Source organism: Meriones unguiculatus, chromosome 7, assembly GCF_030254825.1.
Source record: "Meriones unguiculatus strain TT.TT164.6M chromosome 7, Bangor_MerUng_6.1, whole genome shotgun sequence".
NCBI lineage: Eukaryota > Metazoa > Chordata > Mammalia > Rodentia > Muridae > Meriones > Meriones unguiculatus.
Window position 1 is genome coordinate 30,736,651 of NC_083355.1, and position 16,777 is coordinate 30,753,427.

Sequence of the window (16,777 nt, forward strand, 5' to 3'; positions counted from 1 at the left end):
TACCATGAACAGATGATCAGTCCAGGGCCTGTCACTCAAGACACGATATAACTCTACTGAAAGATAAACAGAAATAAGCTGAAACTGGGTTGGAAAGTCCATGTCCGCTGGCTGGCTTTCATGATGGAATGTGCTATGCAGGATTCTGGGGAGAGATTGGCACTGATACTCTTATCTAGTTGTGAACCCTATCAACTGCAATATTAACTTGCCGGGAAAGGTGTGTCTACTTATGGGATAGTGCCATGATACTAACCAGTCTGACTGGATACTAGGTCAACTCCCCAGGAGGGGATCCATTCCTGGTATTATAAAGTCGGCCAAAGACCCATGTACAAGGAGAATTAACCTATTTTATTGTTTAGCTAAATTTGCATAGAGTCTAACTGCCTTCTAAATATCTATGCTTACACTCATAGACAAAGGCTGCTTTCAGCTTTAACCAGAGGACCCTGTCTTTATAGTCAATGTCAATGAATGCCAAGACTCAAGGCTTCCCTAGGTTCTAAGAAAAATGACAGTTGAGTACTCGGTTCTAAACAAAACAAATGTCTCATTCTCTCTTAGACTCGGGAAACATCTTGGGGTAGGGGTGAGCAAAAAGAATGCAAGAGCAGGCAGATGGGGAGAATGGCTGAGCAATGCTATCTTCAGGACATGACACAGCAATCGTGATCTCATAGAAGATGTGGCCTTCTGTTCTGGGCCTGCACAAGACTGGGTTTGTCAAAAGTCAATCAGAGACCAAGGAAGGTTTTAGTGCCCTCCCTTCCCGGCTGAATCAGTGGCTATTGGTGGATTCCAGGGGATGGTCAGCTATTGTCCTTAGTTATGTAGCAAAAAGAGAGCCTACCAGGCTCTGGTGGATAGTTCTAAACTCACGGTCAAATAGGCATCCCTGGTTAAACCCAGTGGCCATAACCCAAACAAAAAGACAGTAATATGGAATATGGATATAAAGCAGGTTGGGACCTTGACTCGGATGGGAGAAAGATAAGAGAGGGTAAGGAGTAAGAGTAATTGGAATCCATTATATACTTACATGGATTATATAAGAGCAAATTTAATTAATAAACTATGAATAAGGTTCGCCCTGTCCCCTGTGCTCCCCTGGCCCATAGTTCTGTCTGCATCTCTAGAGGCCTGTTGCACCTGGGATGACCAGGTGGAACCCCTATGTCCTAAACTTCTGCCTGCTGGCTCCCCGACTCCCCAAACCCATTTCCATCCCCACAAGCCCAGCAGTGATGAGCTCCACCCTGTCTCCTGCGCTCTCAATTCCCCAGCCCACAGCTCTGCCTGCATCTCACTCCCCCCATATAAAAAGCTCAAGAAATTAAATAGGCAACAAACCAAATAATCCAATTAAAAATGAGGTACAGAGCTAAACAGAGAATTCTCAATAGGAATCTTTAATAGGTGAGAAGCACTTGAAATGTTCAACATCCTTAGTCATCAGGGAAACAAAAATCAGAACAACTCTGAAATTCCATCTTACACCCATCAGAGTGGCTAGGATCAAAAACCCAAGCGATAGCTCATACTGGTGAGGATGTGGAGCAAGGGGAGCACACCTCCATTGCTGGTGGGAGTGCAAACTTAAACAACTTTGGAAATCAATTTGGCAGTTTCTCAGAAAATTAGGAATAGTTCTACTTCAAGATCCAGCTATACCATTCCTGGGCTTTTCCCTAAAAGATCTTCCATCATACAATAAGGACACTTGCTCAACTATATTAATAGCAGCTTTATTCATAATAACCAGAAACTGGAAAGAACCCAGATGTCCCTAAAAGGAAAAATGGATAAAGAACATGTGGTCTAGAAAGACTAGAAGGAGGGACATGCAGGTCTGTACATACAAGTACATACATGAAAATAGAATTCTACTCAGCTATTAAAAACAAAAACATCTTGAAATTTGCAGGCAAATGGATGAAACTAGAAAAGATCATCCTGAGTGAGGTAACCCAGACCCAGAAAGACAAACACGGCATGTACTCACTTATAAGTGGCCATTAGCCATAAAGCACAAGATAATCCACAAACCCAAAGAAACAAAGTGAGAAGTAGAGACCAAGAAAGGATGCTTGACTCACAGTGAGAAGAGGAGTTAAAATAGACTTCTGGAGTGGATAAAGGGAGGGAACCAGGAAGGAGAGAGGGTGGGGAGGGGAAGTAGGGTGGGGAACAGATGTGGGCAGAGCAGGGAATGTGGGAGATGGTTGGGAAAGAGAAAGGAAATCGGTGGGGGCCACCTCTGGACTAGATTGGAGACCTGGGATAGGGGTAAAGGGGAACCTTCTGGGAGTTTATGGAGGGTGATCCTAGCTGAGGCTCCTAGCAGCAGGGATATGCAGCCTGAAGTGGTGACTTCCTGTAGCCAGGCAGGAATTCCAGTGGAGAGAAGGTGACACTGACCCACTTACAAATCTTTTGACCCATAAGTTTTCCTGCTGACAAGATGTACAGGTACAAAGATGGAGCAGAGATTGCGAGAACGGCAAACCAATGGCTGGCTCAACTTGAGACCTGTGCCATAAGAGAGAGCCAACCCTTGACAATATTGATGATATCCGGCTGTGCTTGCACCCAGGAGATAGCATAACTGTCTTCTGAGAGGCTTCATCCAGCAGTTGATGAAAACAGATGCAGAAACCCACAGCCAAACATAAGGCTGAGCTCAGAGAATCTTGTAGAAGAGTAGGGGGGAAGGATTGAGAGACCTTAAGGGGTCAAGGACACCAAAAGAAGACCTGGAGTCACCTAACCTGGACCTACAGGCGTTCACAAAGACTAAGCCACCAACCAAAAAGCATGCATGGGCTGGACCTAGGCCCCATACACATATGTAGCTGATGACCATCTTGGTCTCCATGTGAGTCCCCAAATAATTAGAGTGGGGGTTGTCTCTGGCTGTGTTGCCTGCCTTTGGATCTCTTTCTCCTAGCTGGGCTGCCTTGTCTGGCCTCAGTGGGAGAAGATGTGCCTTACTCCTGCTGCAACTTGATGAGCCAGGGCTTCTTGGTTCTCATCTAGTTCCAGACATTTCTCTGAGGAGGAGACAGACTTGGCGAGAGGAGGCTGTGGGGATGAGACTGGGAGAAGATGAGGGGCCTGGGATCAGGATGTAAAATGAATAAATAAATAAATGAATGAAAAAAGACCCTGTGGGTATCTTCTTTGAGGACAAGGCAGTAAGTACATGCCATCAGAAATGTCATCTACAGAAAGCATCTCATATTTCTGCATTCATGTAATTCTCTCTTCTCAAAAGTTACAACTTGGAACACTTCCTTACTCTTCTCTGAAACTTAGGATAGAAAGTCTGAGACACTTAATCTCTCACCTTCATGCTCATGGGGCATTAGAGCAAAGATTATTCTCATCTCTGTGGATCTTTAGGATCATTATAATCTCATGAAGCATATCCTCTCACCCTTCATTATGCAGAAAGGAAGTAGAGGAGGGTGGGAAAACATCGTAGGTAGCATAGGAGGGAGCTGTAATGGGATAGAGGTCTCCTGGCACCTTGTCCCCCGCTTGGTTTAAGTGTTATAGCTTTGAGGACACTGTTTAATCCAACTTCACACATGAGTCAGAAGTGAGATATGACATCAACAAGAGGTGTTGACAACTTCCTGCAAAATATCAGGAGAGAAAGTGGGCTTAGGGCTGCCAGCTGCTGCAATGTATTATATGCTTGATGGTTAGTGTATCAGTTAGGGTTCTTCAGAGATACAAAACCATATGTATATGGGTATGTATAGAGATTCATTTTAAATAATTGGTCATGCTACAGAGGCCATCAAATTAAAATCCTGCAGCGTAAACTGGGACACTGGAGACCCAGGCAAAAGATGACCTTGCAGTCCATCCAGTTCTAAAGACCGTCCACCTGCTGGCATGCCTTCTAGATCAAAGAAAACCAGGTTTTGTTCCATCAAGAATTTCAACTCAGTATCAGAAGCATGCCCACATTATAGAGGGCAATCTGGCTTACTCAAGGTCCATCGATTTCATTACTAATAGTACTGTAATAAAATGCCTTTGCAGAAACTTTCAGAATAATGTTTGACCAACTATCTGGGAAATGGGAACCAACCCTCTTGACACATAAAATGAAGTATCCTAATCATTTAGGCCTGGACCTTTCTATCACTTCGTCCAGACTCAAATCACAAGCCAGTGGAAGGGTTTGGAAGAGGAAGAACATTTCCTAGAGTGCAAATGTGCATTTTTATTACCCTTGGATGATAAACCTGGAAATGTGTTATTTCTTCTCCCCCCCCCTTTTTTTTTCTTTTGAGTCAGCATCTTGCCACGTAGCGCAGGATGACCTGGAACTCAGCAGGTAGCCTAAGGTGCCCTCAAATTTGCAATCCTCTTTGTAGTCTCCCAAGTGCTGAAATTACAGTCAGAGCCACCAGGTCTGGGCACAAATTATACTGTTTCAGATGTTAGTAAGTGATTTGTTTAAAAAAGTGTATTCATGTTGTTACAAGGTTGCCCTTAAAGCAGCAGTCTATATTAAAATTATGTTAGTTTAATGGCATCCTTGGAATTTAAAAAGTGTCCAAATTCCAGTGCCCCCAATTTCTGTCCCATAAGAATTATTAAGCCTTTAGATATACCTATACTGAGCAGCTTGTTCTATCCAACAACTGTTAGCCATGGAGGAAATAGACTCATTCTCAAGTCGAGGAAATTGTGATCTAAAGGGAAGAACAGACAAGGGGACAAGCAGTTCCCCACAGTTAATGTTTTGAAAGAGACTGGCATGGTGTGCTGAAGAAATATTTTCAAGAACGCTTACAACCAGGCAGCCCCTCCCCTCTTCACGTTCACTGAGAACACTTGATTCCAAGGTAGACAGCCAAGGGACCCTGTCATCTCACCTTGCCTCGATTAAGTCTATCGCAAGCTCTCTAATTACAGAATCCAGTCTCTCTCCAGTGGCTTTATCAGAACGAAATCACTTTTGTGGTTTCCAGGTGCAGCGCAGACTGGAGTGTGAGGAATTCTGGGCTAGAATATAAATACATTTTTAGTTCAAATCAGTGATTTCATCCAGCAAGGGGAGCCATGTGGGCTGCCACGGGCCATAAGAAACACAGCCTTTGCTCTTTGCATAAATAAGAGCCTCCCTGAGAGAGGCCAAGCATCTGGGTACCTGATGGATTTCTGAAATCAGGGCTGCACTGACAGGGTCACTGTGTCGTACTGTTATGTTAGCAATTATCACGGAGGAAGTTAGTCTGGGATTAGGACCAGATCTTCCAAGGCTGGCCTCGTAACTACCATGGAAGTAGACTTTCCTGTTGGTGATAGAAGGCTTGACATTTAACAGTAGCCTTCACTGCAACAGTGACGGGTGGGTCTGATTATTCTAAAGTGTGATGGAGCATTTGGGTAGGCTAGACTGTAGCACAGCAGAGCGAGTGTTCCATTTCTGATGCGGTGAGTGCTAGCTGTAAAGTGTGGGTCCACAGTTACAGCCTGTAACACTTTTGTTTTGTGCTAGCTAGCTAAAGTAGCATCTGCAGCTAAGGAATCATCCCAGACTGTGTCAAATATTTAAAATTAAAGAGTACAGGCTGGTCGTGGAAAAGACCAGTGCTAGCATTTTTCTACATATGCTAAAAAGCTTATTTGAGGATGTGTGTGTTTTTACCCTAAGAACATTTTATTCTGTGTCTCTGTGTGAGTGTGAGTGTGTGTATTTGTGTATGTGTATGTGTATATGTGAAGGCTCTGAGGTTCCCACGTTCAATCCCATGGATGCCTGTGAAGGCCAGAGTTTGATATCAGTTGTCTTGCTCAATCACTTCTCCATCATATAGTTTCAGGCAGGCCCTTTAATTGAACCTGGAGCTCACCAACTGTGTGTATAGTCTGGCCAGAGAAGCCTTGAGGTTTGCCTTTCTCGGTCCCCAAGCACAGGAATCACAGGTGCACACAATCTTTTTAGGCTTTTCCATGAATCGGTGGAATAAAACTCAGGTCCTCATGCTTGCACAGCATCTCCCCAAGACTCTCTTTCCAGCCCTGAATGAATCACTTCTCATTGCTATGCAAGCTGTTCTTCCTGTGTAGAAAACTGTGCAGTGGAGGCTCCTCCTCGGGTCCAGTACTTTTTTTTTTTTTCTCTCTGAAGAATTCTGGCCCCATTTCAGAATGGAAAACAGAAGCAATGGCTGGATCCACTGAAGATGGTTGGTGAGTAAACACCTAATATATCCCCTTTCAACTTGAAACGTAATGAGCAAAAGCATTATTCTGCTGAAGTGAACTCATCTCATTCCAAGTAGGACTTAATATCTGGAACAGATTGAAATGGTTAAGAGATTAAATGTTTATTTTTTAAGCCAACAAATTAAAGTGCTGTTGAAAACACTTCTATTCCTCAGAATTAGAGAAGAGAGAAACAGAAAGGTATCCAACTAGGTCAACCTCCAATGAATATTTTGACCCAACCTTATAAAATTGTCCTGGACTACAGAGGGAGAGCTAAAGGCTGTGAAAAAAAGTTACCATGGTAACACTAATTAGGTAGACTTTTGATGTTATTCATTGAATTATCAAAGAAATGCTTGGGGCTGTAGAGATAGCTCAGCAGTCGAGAGCAAGGGCTGGTCTTCCAAGGGATCAGGGCTCATTTCCCAGCACCCACACAAGAGCTCACAACCCTCTGTACTGCTAGTCTCAGGTGAAAGGGGAGGACATGGCACCTTTTTCTGGCCCCCGTGAGAACTGCATGCAGGCAAAACACACACACACATAAAATAAAAATATAATGAAAACAACAATCGAAAACGAACCACTCCCATGTCATTTTGTTAATCTACAAAACCCAAATGTGAGGCATGTTATAGAGTAATTTGGCAATGTACAAAAACTGGCTATAATTTGTCAAGTCTTTTAAAATATTATAGAATATAGACAAACTTACAGACAAATAGACATAAAATTTAACACGGAAGGTCTGGAGAGATGGCTCAGTGATTAAGAGTGTTTACTGCTCTTCCAGAGGACCCGGGTTCAGTTCTCAGCTCACACCTGTATGTAGTTCTAGCTGTGGGAGTCTCAGTGCCCTCTTCCGGCCTCCACAGGCACTTGCATACATATGGGATACACACACACACATATAAAATAAAATAATTAACAAGGGGAAGATGTCATGACCCTAGGATGATACTGCCATCTTATTTAAAGTTCAGAAAGATTATTGATAATTTCACTCACTGGAGAGATGATGCTCTTTGGATGGATGTAATCAGTAACACAGGCTGATGTTTGCGATCACATTAAATCACATTAAAACAGGGCTAGGCACACCGGTGACTGTGTTGGAAGCTTATCCTTGGAAGCTGTTTGCTAGTACAAAAAAACAAGAAAAAGGATGAAGCTAGGGCAGTAAGCTTTTTTATTAGCTGCGAGACTCAGTAAAACTTATGACATGACTGGTTTTATCCAATAAAACAGCTCTAAATGGCACCCGGACTATTGTGACATTGCAGCTTAAATATCTAGATGAGTATGAGCCAACTAATCTTTGACCAAAAATAATGTTTAAAAATGATAAATGGACCACAGGTACAAGTAAGAATAATAAATACTGCCTAAAAATCCTAATAGCATAACAATCTACAGTTGTTCTATAGGCACCCTGCATCTATTTTTAGCTTCTTTTGATCTCCTTGCTCTCGTTTCTCAACCGATACACACCTTTTTGTTTTTAAAACTCAACTATACACATCTTTCATAGCTATTAATTTTATCCTCTCTCTACATTATGAAATGCTTTAAATATATTTCCTGTCTGCTAATTTTTCAGCCATGTTCCAAAAGGCAGGCATTTCTTGATATCTATGTTTGCTTATTTATAAGTTAACACTACGATTTCATTGTGTACAACATATTTTCACATAATTGTACAGCATGGATGGCTAATTCTACTTAACGAACAAACATGATCTCAAGTAGTCATGGATATCTGTATCTCTTTAACACACTGAATTCTGTGTACATGATAATTCATCACTTTTCTAATTTCTAAATGTCCAAATTAATGGATATCATCTTATGCTTCATCAACACTGTCACAAACTCCTGTTGAGTCTCACAGAATATTCCTTCCTGGATCCCCCACCCCTGATTTCTGTTATTTTCTTAGGAAAAATAAAATTCACAAAAGAAATACAATGTAAGCAAATAGGCAAAAGGTAAGGGGGAGTAGGAGCTATGTCATGAGGAAAATACAGAGAAGGAGCCTGAGCATCTGTGGGAAACGTAACTGCTCTCTGGGATTTGACATGAGAACCTTCTAATTTTTTTAAATAAGAACTTCATGTGCTTCCTAGTTTTATGTCAGCTCGGTACAAGCTAGGGTCATTTGGGAAGAAAAGTCTCAGTTGAGAAAACGCCTCCGTAAGCTTGGCCTGTAGGCAAGCCTGTAGTCCATTTTCTTAATCAGTGATTGGTGTGGGAGGGCCCATCCCATTGTGGGTCATGCTGCTCCTGGGCTGGTGGTTCTAACTGCTATGAGAAAGCAGGCTGAGCAAGCGTAAGGAACAAGCGAATAAGCAGGCCTTCCACATAGCCGCTGCAGGTAGAGCCTGAAGCTCCTGCCTTTTGGTTCCTGTGCTATGTGAGTTCCACCCTGTCTTCCTTTGATGATGGACTGTAATATACAAGTATACGGGAAATAAGGCCTTTCCTCCCCAGGTTGCTCATTGGCTTCTGGTCATGGTATTTCACAGCAACAGTAACACCCCAAGACATGGGTGTCCTTTATCACCTTTTTTACAAGTGAGGAAACTAAAGTATCAATAATTAACTTAGATGACTCCGTGTCTCAGTAGGTAGGAAAGCAAGATTTGGGAAACCAGGCATCCTGATTCCAGTGCCATGACTCGAACCCGCATCTGTTGAGATGCTTCCTTAAGGATCATAGATATATAATAGAGTGAATTATGATTCATGGAAAACAGAGATGACATATCAGTCATCCATGAAAAACGTAGATGGAGATCAGCCATGGCCTCATGGGAAGCAGGGTTGGGGCAGTCCAATAAACGAGGATTAAGTCAAGCAACTATCCATTCTCAATAGAATTACCCCATCATGAGGAATGGCAGAGTATGCTGAGGCCACTCTGGGGTGAATGACACTCATTCTAGATCTAAAGAGGGACCAGGCTCTGTTAAAACACCAAACTAGGCAAAAGACTGAAATGTTAAAAAAGTGCAACCGAATAAACTTGAAAGAAACTCTCAAGACTATTCTATCATTTTGGAGACTCAGCTTTTTAAAGTGTTTCTGATGGGGCTCCTTGGGGTGTGTGTGGAGAGAGATAGAGAAAGTAAGAGAGAGAGAGAGAGAAGAGAGGACTATTCAGTATTAATGCAGCTTTATTCACAGCCACTGAACACATGCAGAAGAGCAAAGAAGATGCTGTCAACACCTCATGGAGCAATGTGGAAGATTCCAACACAGAGCACATTGCTGTAAACAGACCCTCCGAGCAACACAAGAGCGGACCGTGTGGGGTAAGCTCTCAGATCTCTCTCGGCTGGCCACACATTTGTCTCCCTGGCAAATGCTCCCACCCTTTCTCATGTTATCCACAAGCAGCTACGCAGAGAATTTAAAAATCATCTGGTTATGAAAGGCCCTGGTTAGAGTTTCTTGTTATCATTTCATCCTGTAGCAGAGCACCGGTGTCACTAAGATAAAATCTGATGACAGATGTGTTCAAACACATAGCATGGGTTTTGTTCTCTATGGATCCTCTCTGGGATCTGCAGTGAGTTCTTAGTGGGGCCAGGCTTTCCCCGGTGTCAGTTTCCTTATCTTATAAGCTGGGATTCACAAGTCCTCCCTCCCCACTGTTATAACGATGAAAAGTATTCAAATGCATTATCGTATTCTAAACTCGAGTGTACTAAAATTTATTTTGCTGTCCATAAACAAATGGAAAATGTTCACTGACAGCCAACTCCATCTTTTTCCATCAAAGTTTTGGCAATAAATCCTTTTTTTGGCGTCTGGAATGTTCCCTTTCTTACATCTCATCCTTTCTAAAAAAAAAAAAAAAAAAAAAAAAAAAAAAAATAGCCTCTTGTTTTATAATAGTTTTTAACTACTTCCTGTTGTTTTATCGAAGAGCAAATGTAGAGCAGTTTCATATTTACAGAAAAATTTGTATGATGGTGCAGCAGTCTCATGTGCACAGTTCCCTGCCTAGTCTCTCTCTCTCTCTCTCTCTCTCTCTCTCTCTCTCTCTGAGAACCTTCCTCCAGGCAAACAGATGTGTGGTCCTCCCTTCCATGTCAATACAGGAGAGAATTATCCTAGTCCCTCACATTCTGCTTCAATATTTGCTGTCTGCCACATCAAAGCAAAACTACTGAAACCACCCCACGAGTAGCGCTCTCTACTTTGCCTCTGTTATTTCCACAGCCCTCGGAGTCAGGGTTGTCAAAGCCCCTTGTGCTGCACGACCCAGTGAAAACTTCTTTGTCTTCATCTCGTTGTCCTCTCAACACATAGAACTTATTCCCCTCCCCCACTGAAATCTCCTTTCTCCAGCTTCTGTACTCCATATCCACGCTAGCTAGCTGTCCTTTAATCTCTTTGCCGCCCAATTTCCCGCCTGGTCTCTGAAGTTTGGCTCGTCTCTGCACATAGTTAAAGCTCCCTGTTTCCCTTCCCTATATTCAGTCTTTAGGCGATCTCATCTGGTTTTGTGGTTTCTATTTGCCTTCTAAGCACTGATCTTCCAGCCCGCATCTCTACTTTGAGAATGAAGTCCCATCTTTACTTGCTACGTTCGACTCTGTACTTCATCGTCTGAGAAACATCTCAAGTTGAATACAACCAAAACAGAACTCCGTGTCACCCTGTGCTTCCTCTGTGCCTTCCCCAACCCCTGTCTCAGAAATAGCACTATCCGGTTATTCAAGCTAAGCGACAGGCAGGTGTGTCTCACAGTCTGCTTTTCTCTCAATACTTCACAGCCACTCTACCTACGTGTGCCTCAACCCACTCTCGTTTTTTTGTTTGTTTGTTTGTTTGTTTTTTATTTCTAACATACCACATGTTCTCCATATGGAAACCATGGTGATCTTATTTAGACATTGATCACGTCTTGCACTTTTCATCTCTTAGTTTGAATTTATAGATTGTCGATATTTTAAAATTTCCTGTTCATTGTGTTGTTCTCCTCCTCACTCTCATACAAGCCTCTTTAGAGCAGGCACCCAGAGACCAGCACTACCAATAGACTGTAAAGTGCTCACTGTGCACATGGATGGATAAGTGAAAGAATGTACTCTGTAGCAGAGGTACAGTTTGGAACGGATTGGGGGCTGTGCTATCTCTCTTACAACTCTCAGAACAGAAAACCCTTTCTTTTCAAAGACTCTTGGCTTTACTATTTGTACTGAGTGTGTGCCCCTGCTTCTGTGGCTGTGCGCCATGTGTGTGCTGATGCTCATGGAGGCCAGAAGAGAGAGTCGAATCCCCTAGAACAGGCTGCTGTCAACTTCCCAGTGTCTGGGCTATGAACCAAACCCTAGTACCCCAAACCACACATTCAGAACCCAAACATTTCTACACCGACTCATGGTTCAACACAACAAGAAGTCTGGGTTCATTTCCAAGAGTTCCCGGTTCACTAGTGAAAAACTCGCAACTGCTCTCTGAATGCTGTCAGTGTTCCAAGAGGCCAGGGTGATCCATCCATAGGTGGTAGAAAAGCAGCCATGCTTGCTAACTGAATATCTATTCTATCCTTGGAACCCTCCTCAACATTCCTCTCATGTTACCATCTTGACTCCTCTGTCCTCATGGTGTCAGCTTCCCCAGACTACCGATGAGTAACGGAAGCAGGCAGAGTCTAGTAAATTAGGGGTAAAAAAAATCACAAAACGATAACTGACAAGTTGAGATTTCAAATCATGTTTTTCCTCTAATACCGACTGCAATTTTAAGAATGAAGACATTTTCTTCAGGTTGTAATAGCAGAAAGGGAACTAATACTTGGCCCTCCAATGCAAGTAACACTAAACCTTCTCAAGCTGCTTGTGACTTTGTCCGAACCCAGGGTGCCCCAAACATTGCAAGGATGAAATGCTTTAATTAGCAGTAAGAATGACCATTAAAGATGTTTCCAAGTTAAAAAATGAGATGGGCATTCTTCTACACCTTTCTTATTTTTCCAACGCCCAATGAACATTTGTCAAAGGCTTGCCTATGCTTGATACCTGTTAGATTTGGGGAGGAGATGTGCCACAAGAAAGATGGTTCATTAGGAAGGAGCCTACCTTTTACTTTCCAACACTTAAGCCATCTACTTCTGGCTCCTTAACTGAATGGAGCTTTTAATAATCATGCACTATGGAGTCAACTAGACATTGGTGGACTAAGGTTCCACCGGAGACCTCCATGGAGACAGAGTACCAGTGATAGAGCTACATAGTGCCACTCTGAGGTGGGCCTTCTGTGACTCGGATAAGAGTGTTACATCCCTCATTTGGTTAAACTTTGCAAATACTTGCTGATAGTGGAGAAAGTCTCAGCACACCATTGCTTGTGTGAGAAAGGCTTAGGAAGTGGTATTGACAGGTTTGGGGGGTTGTCTGAGCACGAAAAGGTTAAAAGAAGAAGGAAGAGAAGGATGAGAAGGAGAAGGAGGAGAAGAAGAAAAAAAAGAAAAAGAAGAATCAACCATGACTTCCAGGCTTTGGGTATATGCCAATTCACTGGGTAAATTCTGATTTCATTTAGCAGGAAGGAGCACAATAGGAGAAGACATGAGGCTTCATTGCACTTTGACTCGTTTGGGGACAATTTTGGCTATCCTAAGACAGAGCTGCCTTTGAGACATTCAAGGGTAATGCTCAACAGGCAGCTAAAGATATATGGTGGGAATCCCAAATTGCTGACTAAAACTAACAATAAATAATAATGCAGCAGGAGACTAGAAGAAATGTCTTCTGAGATGTGCACTATGAAATTCAATAATCATGTAATTCAATGATTCATCTAAAATTCAATAATCATATAAAAGTGGGAGTTTTCTGGGAATTTGTTGTCTCTGATCATAACGAAGTTTTATTTCCTCTGGGAAGGAAAAACCCATCCGAAACCTAAAAGAAAACTATAAAATTCGAAGCAAACCAAAATGACCTGCCCACCCATGCCACCTTCTTTCTGTCCTAATGCTTCTTGTTTTCTCCTTTCAGTGTGAAATCCCGCAACCATTCCTCCAAGGGGAGAAGGCGACACAGAAATAGAATTAATGACCACACAACCCGCAACATTTCCTCTGCAGGCATGCGCAATCTCATTCGTCTCTGTTGTGACTGAGATGTCTGTAAAGGAGGGTCCAGCTCGAGTTGATTAAAGCATCCTTGAGCTTCTCACGCTGCCATTAGACTAAACCCGATGCTTTTCTTGAATTTTGTGCTGTTTCTGGGGACAGGGCTCTTGATTTGGGGCATGTTTGTGTGCGCATGTGTGCGTGTGTGCATGCGTGTGCGTGTGTGTGTGTGTGTGTGTGTGTGTGTGTGTGTGTGTGTGTGAAAACATACCAGATGCATGAACTTTGAGATTACACAGAGTAGTTTTTCATTTCGGCTCTGCAGCTCTCATCGAGAAATCTTGGTTCTTCCTCTTCTTCCTCCTCCTCCTCCTCCTTTCTTCTCCTCCTCTACTTCTTTTCTTTTGTTTTCCTTTTTTTTTTTTTTCAGGGGCACTGTAACAATTGCCTTCAAGGTGCCTTTTGATTCGAACATGACTGTGGGAGGCGGAGCTAATGGTGGGTGTTTGACAATAGACACGCTTTGTCTGTGTATACTAGAATCCTGGTGTCATTTAGGACTCTCCTGTGTCTGACTCGTAGGCTGTGCCATTTTGAACAGTCTTTTGGTTGGTAAGAACCTCAGCTACCAACGGTTTCATGTGGCTCCTTCTGAATTACCTTCCCCTTATATCTTACAGATCAGGGCACTGAGGAATTCCTTTTGGCCATTAGAGAGGGCCTGTGTGGAAGTGGCCCTTTCAAAATAAAAAAAGCAAAGCCCATTTGTCTTTCTAAAATACAAATAAAGTTTCCAGGATAGCCACTCACTTAGCTGTGAGAATAAAAGGTATTTAAGATAATTTTCTTATCAATTATAATTTCCTTATCAGCAAATCAACCTATGAAAGCTATGGTTTTTAGTCAGTTTTCTGTTGCCAGCTGACTGAAGTATTTTCTGACATTGCTAGCTTCTTTCACCAAGTGTCACTTTGTCTTTACCTCTTTTCTAGACAACAGTCCCATTTTGTTCAGTTTGAATATTACTGCGGCCTCCTTTTCAGTCAGGATTACTAGTAGACCTCAGTGTGTGGCGGTCATCTGACATTTTCTAGGCTGCCGCTGTTCTCCTATAGCTTCTCCTTCAGGAGCTCATTAGAAACTTGTCCCCGACTGCTAGCTCCTGCTTTGAATGCATTACTGTAAGAATGGCAGTGTCTGGCTTTGGTATATCACGTGTAGCTCTTAAATCAGAAGTCGAATACCAAAGTCGCCGTGAAATGATAGTAATAAATCCATGGCACTTCTGTAGGTTCCCAAGGGATTAAGAGATGATCATGTTTTCGGGTGAGTGATATAGTTATGGATGCCTAAAAGCTGGGATAACAAAAAAATGAGTCACAAGACTTCATAATTGTTGGCCCTCCTGCTTCAATGGGAAGGTATCCTGGGACTCTGGAGCTCGGGAGCCACAAAGCTCTGAGGTGTGACAGTGTCTGCATGGAAGGGCTTCCCGAGACACAGAAGCTCAGGAGCCACACATCTCTGAGAGGAAGCCTCCTCAGCAGAGGTGTTGCAGCCCAGAGGGAGGATCTCCCTGCGTGAGCTGGAGTGCTGCGGTGTAATAGCCCCACTTCCTCTTCAGTGCTGCAGCTCCCAGGGGAGGGTACCCACAGCTGAGCCAAGGAACTCAGGAGCCTCAGCCCTGCTGGACTTCTTTGCTTTTTTTTGGGGGGGGGGGGGGCTTATTCTGATGAGAGAGTCACACCAGGCAGCAAATCTCATAAAAGAGATTTATTGAGAGGGAAGAATCCAGGGGTAGTAGTTGGAGCTTAGGGGAGCTCTCGAGTTGGTGGGTTTTCTTGTTCAGGGATGGGTGAGATTTTTCTTGTAGGGCAGGGTCTGGGTACTCTCCTGCCTTGGGCTGGGAATGACAATTACAGCCATTAGGAATTGATCCTTAGGGCTTTTAGGGAAGTCTGGGGGTGGGGCCTGGTTGCTGGAGCTATTCAGGTGGGTCCTGGCCACTTTCCTGCCTTGAGAGTTTGCAAAGTATACAAAGTTTATAAAATTTACAAAAGGAGTTCATGTCAGAGAAGGCTTTCCTGGCCGCTTGAGTCAGCATGAATAGCCAACAATAATACTTAAATATTTCAAAGCCGAAAAATTCCCCATATCCTCTATGCTGCTCAGAGGTTAACCTTACCTTTATCATACCACTGAGCTTCCAGTGGGTTGTGACTGGTTAGAGGGCCGCATGAGAAAGCAATTAATCTCTTTTGTGGGATATCATAAGAAAACCATTACTGTCAAGCAGCGAGGGAAACATAAGTGTTGATTAACTTCCTTCGAACGACTAGACTAGATATGTCAGAAACAGCAAATGCTGTTTTAATATGACAACCAGCTACCCAAGGCTCCTTTGCTGGCAGGGCAAACTACCCCTGACTTGGCCAGTGTTGTTCATGCTAATCTAACCAGTGCATATTTTGCAAAGCCTCCTAAGAGAAGACAGCTAATTACATTGCCAGGAATAAAAGCGACGGGGGAGGGGGTGCCTTAGTGGACAAAGTGAAGTCACTGGAAATTAAAAACAAAATATGGATCCAGGAGTCCGGAGTTGAGAAGGGAAGTTTTATCTAATTCTAGCCAGTTGATGTCATCATAATCAGATCTGTGACTGTCCAGGAGACCGGGTGGAAGCGGGGGAGCTGGAAGAACTCGGATGTTCTCTCTTGCATTAGACTCAGTCTTATGTGTGCAGGATGAGGTTAGGGAGAACAAATGGATGTATCGGGGCCTTAGCCAGAACCGTTTCCCCGCAGAGATGGTTTTTGCAGTCCCAAATAGGAACCCTCCATGAGTTTAACCCCCTGGCATCCTTCTGGGCCTCTCCCTCCCCCAGCCAGACTCTCTGTGGCCTTCCAAGCTCACCCACGGCAGTGGTGACGTCACACAGACTTCCAGCTCATCTGTGTTCAGGAATGGGAGGGTCGGGGCCACCGACACACACCAGTATCCTGCAGCAGCCTATTATTTCCTGCCTGCCCTGGCTCCCCTCCAAGACTCAGCATGACAGGTGGATAAAGTTCGCAAGAAAGCTCAGCAACGGGGCCAGTTTTCCAGGAATGTTGCTGTTAAATAGATTCACCAACTCCCCACCACCCTAGACTGAATGGGATTGCAGCTGAATGGGACTGGGTTTATTATTATTATTATTATTATTATTATATTTTCTTTTTTTCTTCCTATTTTTCCCCCTCGGACTTCAGCTTGGATCCTGCGATTGTTTCAGCTGCTGTGAACAACTCCCTACGCAGGTTTCAAGGTTCCCAAGAACTTTCAAGAACCACGTGAGGAACAAACATACTTTTCTTGTGCCTAGGTTCTCAAACTAACGGCCCACAGTTACTGCGTTCCCAGACTAATGACCCACCATTGAGGACTGGAATAGGGGTTAGGGTTAGGGTT

The 16,777-nt window shown here is 43.3% G+C and overlaps 1 long non-coding RNA gene across 1 annotated transcript; it reads left to right on the top strand.

The window, feature by feature from the left end:
* The first annotated feature begins 6,094 nt into the window (after positions 1 to 6,094).
* Positions 6,095 to 13,546, top strand: LOC132655402 (uncharacterized). Its single transcript, XR_009593216.1, has 3 exons — positions 6,095 to 6,219; positions 9,424 to 9,551; positions 13,251 to 13,546. It is a non-coding gene; the product is annotated as an uncharacterized LOC132655402 (long non-coding RNA).
* The last annotated feature ends 3,231 nt before the right edge of the window (positions 13,547 to 16,777 follow it).